The sequence below is a fragment of the Oryx dammah genome, unplaced genomic scaffold, assembly GCF_014754425.2.
Source record: "Oryx dammah isolate SB20612 unplaced genomic scaffold, SCBI_Odam_1.1 HiC_scaffold_1, whole genome shotgun sequence".
NCBI classification, from domain to species: Eukaryota; Metazoa; Chordata; class Mammalia; order Artiodactyla; family Bovidae; genus Oryx; species Oryx dammah.
Window position 1 is genome coordinate 56,833,965 of NW_024070185.1, and position 13,791 is coordinate 56,847,755.

Below are 13,791 nucleotides of genomic sequence, written 5' to 3' on the forward strand. Positions count from 1 at the left end.
CACCATCAGACGCATATTAAAAATACATTTGAACCTTCCAGCCCGACTAATTTCCTTCCTAATACCGTCTTGTTGTTGTTTAGTCACTAAGTCATGTCTAACTCTTTGGTACTGTTTGACATTAGGCAAATTAAAGACTTGTCCAAAGATAGGCCGTTTTTTTTTTTTTTTTTAGGCCCTTGTTTTTTGAAGCAGTTTGAATTCATGTTTCTTAGTGTTGACCTTGATATTTTTTACCTGGTCATGTATATCTCTCTTTTGGATAAGAGAAATATTACTGTTCTAAACAAAAACTGACTATCTTTTGTTTAGCAGCCTAGTGTAGCATGAAACATCTTAGAGGAGTTGATTTTTCTTTATTATTCAGTTCAATGTATTTTCCAGTTTCTTTTGTGATTTCTTCTTTATATCCCAAGATAGTTAGAGCTGTAGTTTTTAATTTCCAATATTTGTGGACTTTCTAGTTAACTTATTAATGGTATCTATATTTCTAGTCATGTTGATGTTTTTCTTTTTTTATTGGAGGATAATTACTTTACAGTGTTGTATTGGTTTCTGCCATACAATGTATGAATCATCTGTAAGTAAACATGTATCCCTTCCCTCTTGAGTCTCTATCCCACCACCCTTCTCCCCCATCCCACCCCTCTAGGTCATCACAGAGCACTGGGCTGAGCTCCCTGTGTTATGCAACAGCTTCCCACGAGCTATCTATTTTATACGTGGTAATGTATATATAGTGAGAAATAGATTTAAGGGACTAGATCTGATAGATAGAGTGCCTGATGAACTATGGACGGAGGTTCGTGGCATTGTACAGGAGACAGGGATCAAGACCATCCCCGTGGAAAAGAAATGCAAAAAAGCATTTCTGGGAGTTGGTGATGGACAGGGAGGCCTGGCATGCTGCGATTCATGGGGTCACAAAGAGTCAGACACGACTGAACTGAACTGAATGTATATATTTCAATGCTGCTCTCTCAGTTTGTCCCACTCTCTCCTTCCCCCTCTCTGTCCACAATCTTATTGGTGTTTTAGCATAATTTTGCAATGTCCAGGGAACAGATTCTGTGAGATTTCAGTCTTGGGAAAGCAGCTGAGTCTTGCTTTGCTGTCCAGCATTCATTGATTTTACAAGAGCTACAAGTGCACTTGAAGAAGGAAACATTTTCTGTAGTTGTTGGTAGGAATGTTCCTTGTATATCAATCACACTGTGTGTTAATCTTGCTCAAATCATATGTATTTGCTGATATGCTTATTTTTTTTTTTGGCTTGCCTGTTTGCTTACCCTGTTATTTCCCAAGGGTGCTAAAACCTCTCACTAAAAGTTTGGATTCATTTCTCTCTTCAGTTTTTGCTATGTATGTATTTTTGGAGACGAAGTTATTAGGTGCATACAAATTTAAAATTGTTTTGTCTTGTGAATGTAACCTTTTTCTCATAATGAAGTGTCATTTGCCTCTAGGAATTCTTTCTACTTCAGAGAACGTTGCTGCTGATGCTAAATCGCTTCAGTCGTGTCCATCTCTGTGCGACCTCATAGACGGCAGTCCACCAGGCTCCTCTGTCCACGGGGTTCTCCAGGCAAGAATACTGGAGCAGGTTGCCATTTCCTTCTCCAGCTTCAGAGACTACTGTGATACTAATATAGCTACGCTGTGTTTCTTCTGGTTAATATTTGCATCCTTTATATCATCCTTTTCCCTTTTCTGTCTGATTATTCTTGATCTTTTTAATACTTCACTTATGTCTCCCCTTAATATTTTGCTATATTTTCTTTACATAATTTTTGCTCATCTTTTAAAATTAAATTGTAGACATTGTGACTTCAGTATACATTTCTCCAAATAATCACCTAATATCATTTAATACCCAGCCCATACTCAAAGACCCACAGTTGTTTCTAAGGTGACTTTGATAACTGTTGGGTCATTGCATTTGACTATGTGGCTCTTAGTTTTTCAAAATCTAGAATAAGCTAACATAATTGATATACTCTTATATCAAGAGTGACCATAAGGAAATGAAATAGATATTTTAAAGGTTTTATATATATATATATATGTGCATGACTATATATTAATATACATATATAATATATAGTAATATATCTCATTTGTAATAATAATCTGAAAAAGCTAGAAAGTAGAAATGAAAAAATACTTTTCTACCTTCTACCAATGGTGAGCATTACTACCTTCCTGTTATATTTATCTATTTCTGAATTTTGAAGAAATCTGAGTCTGTTTCACATTATATCCTCATTATAGTGGCTCAGAAATGAACATTCTGAGACTAAAGGTAGAAACTCTTTTAAGGTTTTCCAGGAATGTGTTTCAAATGTTAACAATCCCAATGTGTCAAAGCTTATGGCTTTAGAAAGGATGTCCTCTTCAAAGCAGACAGTGCCTGGGTAATTACTTGTTGTAGATATTCAGTTATTATGGATAATTAGTTACCATACACCTATAGTGGATAATTGTCCTTTGCATACCTGTGGTAAAAACTGAAAATGCCAAAGATACCTTCTTGGGCTTCCTCAAAGCTAAGCCATCAGCTTGTAACCAGGGATTAACCTGTCAAATTGACCCCCTCCAGACTCTGAGACTGAAATCATTTATGCAAAGAATTGGGCACAGTGGAGATCCTTCTGGGGTATACAGTGACAGTCACCTAGAGCAAGTCAGCATCTGATACTCAGTGCTGAGGTAGGGCTCAAGCCACGAGGTCCAGCATTCAGTGATGGTGGCAGCAGTGTTCCCACCAGAAGGACTCTGGCGTGATCTCAGCTCTGGTCTTGGTCAGTGTCTTATTCTCTCCCATTTCTTGAGCCTGTTTGTCCAGCCTTCTCTGATCCCCTGTCAAGTCTCAATATCCTTTAATAAATTACTCTGTTGAAACAAGCCAGAGTTTGATTCTACTGCTTGCCGAAAAAGAACTTGGTAAATTTCCATGCAGGAATTCTCCCCTCTATATAGCAGGACTTATTTCAAATGGCAGGAGAATTGACATGCATGAGGGAGATCAGGGGGCTGGGGGGAACAGAAAGGTCTCAGCAAGTTGAGTTCTCAGCACAGGGAACTGGGAAGAATCTGGTTGAAATTGGGTCAACATTGAGAGGAAGGTTAAGAGCACCTTCTTAAGAAGGTAACATTTATCACTCTTGGGCACCTGATCTGGTTGCCAGCAGAGTGACTGCAGGGGCCATTCAGGAATCCAGCTCTTGTAAATGTGGAAATGGAATGTTAGGCCTCCAAATGAATGGTAAGCCAGGTGGCCTTGATTGGAACTGACTGTGCATCTGAGAATCTAGGTGGGATCAAGGGGCCATAGCAGATGAAACTGTGTCGACTTGAAGTAGAAGCTAATAATCACCATCGAAGGCCATGCCACCACTTTTAGAAATTCTCTTTGGCAGTTTTCTTCAGAGCCAATTTTCAAGTAATACAACCAAGGCAGCCTTATTACATAAGAGGTCAACTTTATGTCTGACCAAAACCAGTATGGAGGGCCCCAGCTTGATCACCTTCCGCATGGGAACAGACTTGGAATTAAATTAAAAAATTTAAAGAAGTTTTGTCCATTTCAAAATCCAGAAAACTAAGGTTGTAACCACTGGGGATATTTTTAAAAGCATTGCCAGCTCTAAAGGCAAGCTTTAGAGTAACTATTTATTTAGCTTTTATATGTTTTCCAAGTTATACCAGGGCTTTGCATCAACTATCTTCTTTAAATCTCTCAACAACCCTGAAAGGTAGGTTTTAGTAACCTTGTTTTACAAATGAAAGCACAGGCTGAAAAGTTAATTATCAGATAAGACAGCACGTGAATGGTAAAGTGAGAATTCAAACCTAGGTCTAGTTCTCTCTAAAGCACATGCTGTTCCTCTAGGCAGTGCTTAGGGAGGAACCAGAAGACTTTAAACAATTTCAGCATTACTGTTGTCTCCTCAGGTAACTGCTTTAAGGGAAACAGTATCTACCTGACTATAAATTCCAGCTTTTAAAAGTCACAGTTAACATATCCAGGAGCCCATTTGTGAAATAACCCACAAGATTCTGCCCAAAGGCTATGAAATCTTTGATTGAGGGCTTAAAAACAGTGAAAAGCAATACACAGTGGATCTAACTACAGCTCAAGTAATAAAACACCTTCACTGATTTTCATACTCAGCAAAAGTATTTTTAATGATAAAAAATAATCATAATCCTCACTCTACTAACTCAGTGACAGATTGGAAAATTAGCCCGGCTTGTGTAACCTTAAACGCAGCTGCGCTGTCTGTGTAGGCATGATGCTTTCTGCCACGGTGCAGAAGAGGCCTGCTTGTGAAGGGGTTCTTTCTGGGCATTTCTTTCCATGATTCTTAGTGTGTATTTGTTAAGGACCACCCTGCCCCACCCCACCCCCAACTACCACCCCCCGCCCCCGACACACACACACAATAGCTAGAAATCTCACCCACTCGAGTTCATTTGGCTAACCTCAGGCCAGTCCCCAGACTGCCGCTAACGCCCACCAGTACGGACAAAGAAAGGGGAACAGACACTGAACTGCAATGCTTTTATACCTCTTCCCTGCCACACAGCGAGGGAGGGGCAATTGTATAGATTGTGAGGGGGAGGTGGGGTGCCTATGACTGGTTTGGCGAGAGAGGTGGTGAAGATTTCAGATTTTCTTTTTTAAAATAATAGTTTGCTGTGGGGGCCTCAGCAGCAGATAGGGTGGTGCCTGTCCTGCTGGGTGGCACTTAGTCCCACAGACCCATTCACCATGGGATGGTCTGTGTTAGGAGCCAGGTCAGGGGATGCTAGGTCAATCAAGTCTTCCCTGGTGGCTCAGACTGTGAAGAATCCGCTTGCAATGCAGGAGACCTGGGTTCAATCCCTGGGTCAGGAAGATTCCCTGCAGAAGGGCATGGCTACTCACCCCAGTATTCTTGCCTGGAGAATCCCATGGACAGAGGAGCCTGGCGGGCTACAGTCCGTGGGAGTCAGAGTTGGACACAACTAAGCAACTAACACTTTCACCTTGGTTGGTGCTTTGTCCTTGCCTCCCAATCACTGACACAGTGGGGAGTATCAAGTGGTGCTGTGTTGTCTTAAGGTTTCCTAAAAACAACAGCAACAATAACAGGTACCACTAATCAAGCAAAAACTTTCTGCTTCCCAAATCTGTCTCCCAGGGAAGATCCAAAGGCTGTTCTGAACCAGCTGGGTACTGATGTCTCTGTGCTCCTCTGATTTGTGGGTTTGGTGGTGGGAGGCAGGAAGGAGCCCAGCAGAGGGGTCTTCCATGCTGTTGCCTCCCTCCTACAATTGTTTCAGATGTCCCAGCTCCGGCCAGACAGTCCTAGATTGTCTCTGCACAGCATGCACAAAAAACCCCATGTTTTGTAAAAATAGCTCCTTTGATTTCTCCCAGCCTTGGACCCTGCTTCGTTAGGGGCACTGACCAAGAGACAAGTCATCTGTGGCTGTCCTGGGGAGAGGGGAAGGGACCACCCATGGCTTCCCAGCTGCACTGCCTGTGGAGCAAAAAGTTCAGAAGCAAAGGATTTTTAAAAATATAATGATATAAAAAGAATGAAAGAAAGAAGACCTCTGAAAGCCCTTACCGTTTCCTGCTATTGCCCACAGCGATTGTCCTTTCATTAGTGTGGTATAACAATGTGAAGGGTTTTTTTTTTTCACTTTGATATCAGCCTAATTCTTGAGATTAAGCTTACGGCAAGCCACCTATCAAGGTTAGAGAAAAGAAAGGTGTAACTGGGAATACCACCAGTCCTTTACCTATTGTACATTTTCATGTTCATCCTTTGAAGAGTGAGATAATAATATATTGTCTTGTTACTCAGGATCCCCTTGGTTACTGGCAACCGAAATCCAAATTGAACTGTGTAGCAGAAAGGAAGGGTTTATTGGGAGAATATTGAGGTGTTCTAAGTAAATTGAAGGCAGGATCAAAAGTCAACCTTTGGGAAAGACAAGGAAGCAGTCAAATTTAATGCAAAACAAAACAATAAAACTGGGAGCCGAAGTGCTGTTGGAATTCTCTCCCTCTGCCTTCCTCTCTGCTCTTTGTGGTCATGTCCATATCCCTCTCTCTGAGTAGATCTTGACTTTCACTCTTGTTGGATAGAGCATGAAAGGGGCCCTGACTTTATTTCTTAATTCCAGATAGAAATATTTTAGGGAAGGAGAGGATTGTCCTGACTTTAGGCGGGGACCCAGTCTGGTCCGGTTAATTGTGTCAGTGGGATGGGATCAGCTAAGAACATGGTTCGCTTCCAAGAAGGGAGTTTCTTTCTTGGAAGGAGGGAGGGGGCTTAATATTATATAATATTAATATAACATTATTATAATCAATAATATAATTAATTATATAATATTAATGTATGGATGTGAGAGTTGGACTGTGAAGAAAACTGAGTGCCAAAGAATTGGTGCTTTTGAACTGTGGTGTTGGAGAAGACGCTTGAGAGTCCCTTGGATTGCAAGGAGATCCAACCAGTGCATTCTGAAGGAGATCAACCCTGGGATTTCTTTGGAAGGAATGATGCTAAAGCTGAAGCTCCAGTACTTTGGCCACCTCATGCGAAGAGTTGACTCATTGGAAAAGACTCTGATGCTGGGAGGGATTGGGGGCAGGTGGAGAAGGGGATGACCGAGGATGAGATGGGTGGATGACATCACTGACTCAGTGGAGATGAGTTTGGGTGAACTCTGGGAGTTGGTGACGGACGGGGAGGCCTGGCGTGCTGCGATTCATGGGGTCACAAAGAGTCGGACATGACTGACTGACTGAACTGAACTGAACTGAACTGAATATAACTCCACAGAGATCTGAAAAGAATCCTTATCTGATTCTTGGCAACCAGAGTCTTGATATAAGCCAGAAATTAAAAACCTAATCCAGATATGGATACATGGCAAAAACTGTAGGATTCGTTCATTTTAACTTGGGACTCCTAAGAATGCAAAATATTGAGAATGACTCAACTTACATTCTTAAGTAAACCAAATACCTAGTAGTTTACACTCTTATTTATATACATTATTGTGTAAGAGATTTTAGTGGATTTTATATTCACCTCTGGTTCCTCCTAGAAGATGCTGTGACCACTGTAAATTCATGTGTCTAAGGGAATTTTCTGTGCTTGTCTGGACTGGATTTTTTTTTTGCATACTCTCCATTGTTTTCATTTTGTTTTGTTTGGTGTTAGACATCCACTTTTTACCTTAAAGCTCTTATTTCTGAATGTTCCCTCTGCTAACCCACTAAGACAGTTGTGTTCACAGTGGCCCCCTGGCCTGATGGAGTTCCCTCTGTACAGATTCAAGGGCATCATTGTCATCCTGCTGAGGTGACTGCCTCTCGAGGTGCTGATGGTGGGTGGAATGTTCCAAGTCCCTTAGGCAGGATGAGCCTTCTTCTCCTGACTGGTATCTAAAAAGCACATTAAGAGATTGCTCCTTTACGCAGGTCTCTGGTATAGTCTTCTGCACAAAATACTCCTTTCTTTCCACCACCCATCTTGCCTGACTCTCCCTGCCACAATATGTTGCCAGCAGCCTAGATATTACTGTTCATTAATTCATGCCTAACATGCAGTGGCTTATACTAGGTGTTATTAAATGTCTAAAAATAGGCACAGAGCCTGGAAGTGAAAATTGCAAAATGGCTGGGTGGAAAAAATGATGGGACACAGATCAGGCCTTTTGATATTTTTGTGGTTATCTTTTCCAGGTTAAATAAGATTAATACACATGGTGAACCAAGGGCAATTAGACACTTCAGATGTTATACTTTTTAGCCTTTTCCAAAATCTGTTTTATTTCTTTAATTGAACGGGACTTTGCCTTGATGGGGACCATTTGCATTAGATGTCTTGCATTACACGTGTGTGCCATCATGTTTGCATGTTTGCATTTCTCAAGGTTTGCCTGTCAAATCAGGCAACTAATTCCAGCAAATATACTTTCATGTACACATGGCCGTAATTGGAATATAAGACTATGCTAAAACAAACCCTCAAATGGTCTTTAAGAGTAAAAGGTTTTATGCTTTCTATTTATAGGAAGAATTTGGGGAGAGGGAGAGAATAGCTTTATTTTTAACATAATAAAATTGAGTATATAGCGGACTTCCCTGATGGCCCAGTGGTAAAAAAAAAATCCACCTGCCAATGCTGGGTACACAGGTTCAATCCCTGGTCTGGGAAGATCCCACATGTCACTGGGCAGTTAAGCCTGTGTGATGAAACTACAGAGCATTCAAGCTCTAGAGCCTGTGCTCCTCAACAAGAAAAGCCACTGCAATGAGAAGGCTGTGCACTGAAACTAGAGAGTAGCCCCCGCACAGCAACGAAGACTCAGTGCAGCCAAAAATAAAGAAATAATTTAAATGCAAAAGTGTAGTATAATGTTTTCTGATTGTAACCTAAACAGCTGACAAGGCAAAGAAGGTTGCAGGATTCCTATCTGTGATTGCTGAACAACAGACCTTTCTGCTTTTTATTTTTTTAAATTGAAGAATAGTTGATTTACTATTATATTAGTTTCAAGTGTACAACATAGTGATTCAGTATTTTTATAGGTGATACTCTATTTAAAGTTATTGCAAAACAACGGCTATAACCTTTCTGCTTTACTTTTCTCCTCTATTTTCCATCACTCCCCATAAAGTGTTAGCCCACTGCTTCCTCTCATCCTGTCTTCAAGGAGACCTGGCTAAGATATTTTCTAACTTGCTGTAAACATGATTTCACACTTAGCACTATGATTTTATTTAATCTTTCTAACATATCTGTAATGTAAATAGCCTAGGTCCACTCGTTATAAATGTCAAGGCTGGAATATGTATTTGCAATTTTTGATTTTAAGTCAAGGGCCTTTCTCATCATTCATATTTCTGAAATTAGGGTCTGAAGATCCTTGAAAGTCTGCAGTTGTATTTTCAAGGGGCCTTGAGTTCTCTGCAAGAATTTAATTTTGTGTTTTCATTTTGGTAATAATAATAAATGACTATCAACATATTTTCATTCCTTTGGATGATCAACTTAACAGAGAGCTGCTGTGTGCTTTCAGGGCCTGTATTTTTGTCTGTGTTTGAGATTTCTGTAGGTGCCAGGGAGTGCCACTTTAATTGTTGGAGACAAATGATTTGGAAAACACACATAGAGGCAGTTAATATGTGAAGATTGTTCTCACCAAGTGAAGGCCAAATGACTTCATCGCAGGATGTATGAAGGAAGGCTCTGCGTAATTGAATGGAGACAAGAGGCGGAAGCACTGAGTCATTACACAGCATGTGGTCATCAACACACTGGACTCAGAGGAGCCTGCACAACAAGAACACATTCAGGTTGTGGGATAGAGTGGAGATCTGTACGTGTCCCATTAAATTAAAATTGTCAATTTGAATTTTAGCAGTCCTACATTTGTTGATTAGCAACTTAATTTTAATTTAATTTTTTTATGGGTATTCCCTGGTGGCCCAGTGGGTAGGATTCCATATTTCCATTTCCAGGGCCCCAGGTTTGATCCCTGGTGGGGGAACTATGATCCCACAGGCCATGCGACATGGTCACACATGCACACACAAAATTATTGTTGTATGATCTCTGTACGCAAACATTCTTTATGTCTAGTTTTTCACCATATGAAATTGTCTTCTAACTTATTAGTCTGCTTATCTATTATCTGTTTGGTTTTTTTTTTTTCACAATAAGATATAAACTATTGGAGAGCAAAGACTTTGCGTCTCTGTAATTTGCTTTTTCATGACATTTGGAATCTTGGGGATTGAAAGAATTTACAGAGACCTTGTAGACCATGTGCATAAGAGGATGTAGGCCATAACTCTAAGAGAGTTAAGTATTTAAGAGGTGAATGATAGAAGGAAGCTGGCAATGCCGACCAAAGGAACATCTAAGCAGAAAGAGGAGTGTAAAATCATGGAAAGACATTGGAAGATAGTGTTTTAAAAAGGAGGTCAGAGTCAATAGTATAAATGCTGCCTAGTGATGTGAAGTCGCTTAGTCGTGTCTGACTCTTTGTGACCCCATGGACTGTAGCCTACCATGCTCCTCCATCCATGGGATTTTCCAGGCAAGAGTACTGGAGTGGGTTGCCATTTCCTTCTCCAAAATATAGTATCTAATGGTTGTAATGACTTGGAGGACATTGATAGCCTTGGGGGAAGTATGCTTCATTGAAATGATGGAATGGAAACAAGCCTGGAGTGGACACAGAGTCTTGAGAGAGGAAGAAGCTGAGGCAGTAATTGTGAATGACTTAACTCCTTCCTGAAATTTGGCAAGGATGTAGCTAGAGTTGGACATGGAGCTGAGAAAAGAATTTTTTCTTTTTTTTTAAATAGAAGATAGTTGAGCTGGTGGACTGAGGCTGGAAGAGAAGTTGAAGGAAAAAGAGAGATGGAGGATAATGGATGTCACTAAGTCTGTGAGAAGTCAGAGGGGTGGAATTGGAAGATGAGGAGAAAGGGTTCAGAAAGAGTAGGCTACCACTTCTATTCTGATAGGAGAGAAGGCAGGATATATACTCAACACCTGCTGTGAGGAAATAACAAGGAGCATGGTCCCCATCCTTGAGAAGCAACAGTCCAGCTGGAGTGGCAAGACATTGCAACAGAAAAGAATAATACTCTGTGATAAGCTGGCAGGCAATGAGTGCTGGGGCGTTTGGGAGGAGAGTGAGATGAGCTCCTGATGCTGTGATCAAGGAAGACGTCATGAGAAGTGGCACTTGATTTGGAGCTTGAAAGCAGAGTAGGATTGTACTAGCTGGAGATATAAATGGTAAGAGAATATAAAGGAGAAGAAGAGTACATTTCATGTAGAGGACTGGCATGAACAAAGGATTGAAGTACTAGACTTCAATTAGTTTATCCTTCAGCAAAGAAACAGGAACTTCTTTTTTGGGAGGTCTGTACTCTGATAGAACACAGCAATTGAGAGGAAGAAAGAGACCTGAGAGACTATCCTGTCTAATGAATGTCCTTATTTTTCTAGATATGAGAACCGGAGTGCAGAGAGATGGAAGTGACTACTGAAAGTTACAAAACTCTTTTTAGGTGGTGTGGTCTGTGGAATCTTAGTTTCCCAACCAGGGAGCGAACCCGGGCCCTCCATAGTGAAAGCATGGAGTCCTAACTGTCAGACCACCAGGGAATTCCCTGGAAGTCACAGAACTCTTAAGTGGGAGTTGGGCTCTGGCTCATAAAAGTAGTTTCCATGATAACACTATTATACATGTTTTAAGGATAGAATATGTTCAGTAAAACTGCACCTGATTTTATTAAATTACATTAGAGGAGCAAGGGAGTAAAGACAAGAAGAACTTTGGGTTTTTTTCAAAAAGAGATACAGTTGCTAGTCATGGTGATGATAAGCATTCTGAGTTTTGATGTGGAGACATTTCATTGTTACCTGCATTAATAAAGGGATAAGGATAATTCATTATTAGAAGATTGATGATTTCCTGTAATTCACCAAACATACTGAGCTCCTATGCCTTGGACATATTAAGCCCCAACTGGCCAAAAGTGAATTTGAAGAAAAATTTATGTTGACTCAAAGTATACATTTACAACAGAGAAGGAGGAAGTATTCACTTCCTATTGTAGCTGTAAGGAATTCACACACATCTGACTTAACCCAAGTGTACTGTCTTAAACTTCTCTAAGTCGGAAGTCCAACCCAGTTCTCACTGGGCTAAAATCACGGTGTTAGCTAAACTACAAATCCTTTTTGGAGACTCCAGAGAAAGACTTGTTTCCTGCTTTTTCTAGCTTCTGGAGGCTGCTTTGTTCTCTTGCCCTGTGGCCCCATTCCTCCATATTCAAAACCAGCAACATTGCACCCCTCTGACTCTTTATCTAGTAATTAGGAAATCTGATCTCCCTCTGACCACACCCAGAAAAAGAGGTTCTCTGCTTTTAAGGACTTATGTGATTAGATTGGGTATTCTGGGGTCAATCTAGGATTATCTCCTTATCTCAAGATCCTTAACCTTAATCACACCTTTGCCATGTAAAGTAACACATTCACAGGTTCTGGGATTAGGACATGGACATACTTGGGGGATGGACGGGGTGGGGCGGGGGGGAGGGGATTCCCTGGTGGCTCAGATGGTAAGAATCTGCCTGCAGTGCAGGAGACCTGATTTTGATCCCTAGGTCAGGAAGGTCCCCTAGAGAGGGGAATGGCTACCCATTCCAGTATTCTAGCCTGGAGAATTCCATGGACAGAGGAGCCTGGCAGGCTGTAGTCCATGCGGTCACAAAGAGCTGGATGCCGCCGAGTAACAACATGCACACACATACTTGTGGGGAGGGGCATTATTTGACCTACCACAAAGAAGGAGAAAGAGAGAAAGAAAAATTATGGAGTATTAAAGAGATGACTTACAGATAATTGGGACAGAAAATGAGCATCAAGAGCCAGTAATAATTCACTGCTGCTGCTGCTGCTAAGTCGCTTCAGTCGTGTCCAACTCTGTGCGACCCCATAGACGGCAGCCCACCAGGCTCCCTCATTGCAAACTTCATTTTCTTATTTAATGGAGTTACTCGGCAAATAGATGTGGGGATGCCAGGCACAAATTTATCAGCTCAGTTTTTCTCTCAGGATGTTCTTGTGGAAAGATGAAGGAATGTGTGTCAGATGTCAGTGCAGTAAGCTCTATTCACAACTCATTAAACAACTGATGAAAAGTGGAAATGGATGTAAACCTAGATGAAAGGCTCCTCATGTGTCACGGGGCTTTTTGTCCTTGGTCCTTCTTTAGTCACAGCTTTATCAGTGACTTGGATGAGGACTTAAAGGTCAGGCTTATTGAATCTGTGTGCAACACAATAGAATTCAAAAGTTAGAGAAAATCTTAATAAATTGGGATGAGAAGATGAAAACATATGAATTGTTATGATAGGAAATTGTGAAGTCAAATTACAGGAAGAAAATCAGTTAAATACAGGATTGATGGTACTAGATTTGGTGTCAGTTTATTAGGGGAAGAAAAAGGAAAACAGTGAATGCATCTGTGAAAGTAGAAGTCATGTTGAAAGCGCTAGTTAATGGTTTTTGAGCATTTATTATGTATTGGATACCATGCCAGGGACTTTACGTATGTCATACATTTTCACCCACAAAAAAGTACCTTGTATATGTCTCACAGATGATTTTTAAATTTTTTTTAGGGTTTAGAGATGTGAAATAACTTATCTAAGACTGCAAAATTATCTATCCATACAAATTTGGGTCTGACTCCAAAGCCCATACTCATGTAATAGAATCACAGGAGAATTTTTTTTAAAGTCAAGGGGTTGTAGCTGCATTAGTGAAAATACAGTGCCCATGCTGTAGCAGAAGAAATCTTGGATGTATCTCCCAGTTTGAGCTCTTCACATTAGAGGGGATTTCTTTTTTTCCAGCACCCCAAGGTATGTGAGATCCTAATTCCCCAACCAAGGATTGAACTCATGCTCCTTGCAATGGAAGCACAGAGTCTTAACCACCGGACTACCAGGGAAGTCCCAAGTGGGGATATGATAAACAAATGTGCACAGAGGAGTATAACTGGGGTCATGAGTGGCTTGGACACTAAGGCAGAGAAGTGATGGAAAAAACTTGGTATTTTTTTGAAATGGGTGGCACAGAAGTATAACTACTTATGAAAAATATTCGAAAACAGAACTGTTCTCTCTTCTGGAACTTGTATGGAGGCAGATTTTGTTCAAGAGTGTGTGCTAAGTCACTTCAGTCGTGT

The 13,791-nt window shown here is 40.8% G+C and overlaps 1 long non-coding RNA gene across 1 annotated transcript; it reads right to left on the reverse strand.

The window, feature by feature from the left end:
• Window positions 1-935: 935 nt before the first annotated feature.
• On the reverse strand, window positions 936-11,746 carry LOC120876954. Its single transcript, XR_005724254.1, has 3 exons — window positions 11,735-11,746; window positions 7,510-7,515; window positions 936-1,309 (listed from the first exon to the last, which is right to left on the reverse strand). It is a non-coding gene; the product is annotated as an uncharacterized LOC120876954 (long non-coding RNA).
• Window positions 11,747-13,791: the final 2,045 nt, after the last annotated feature.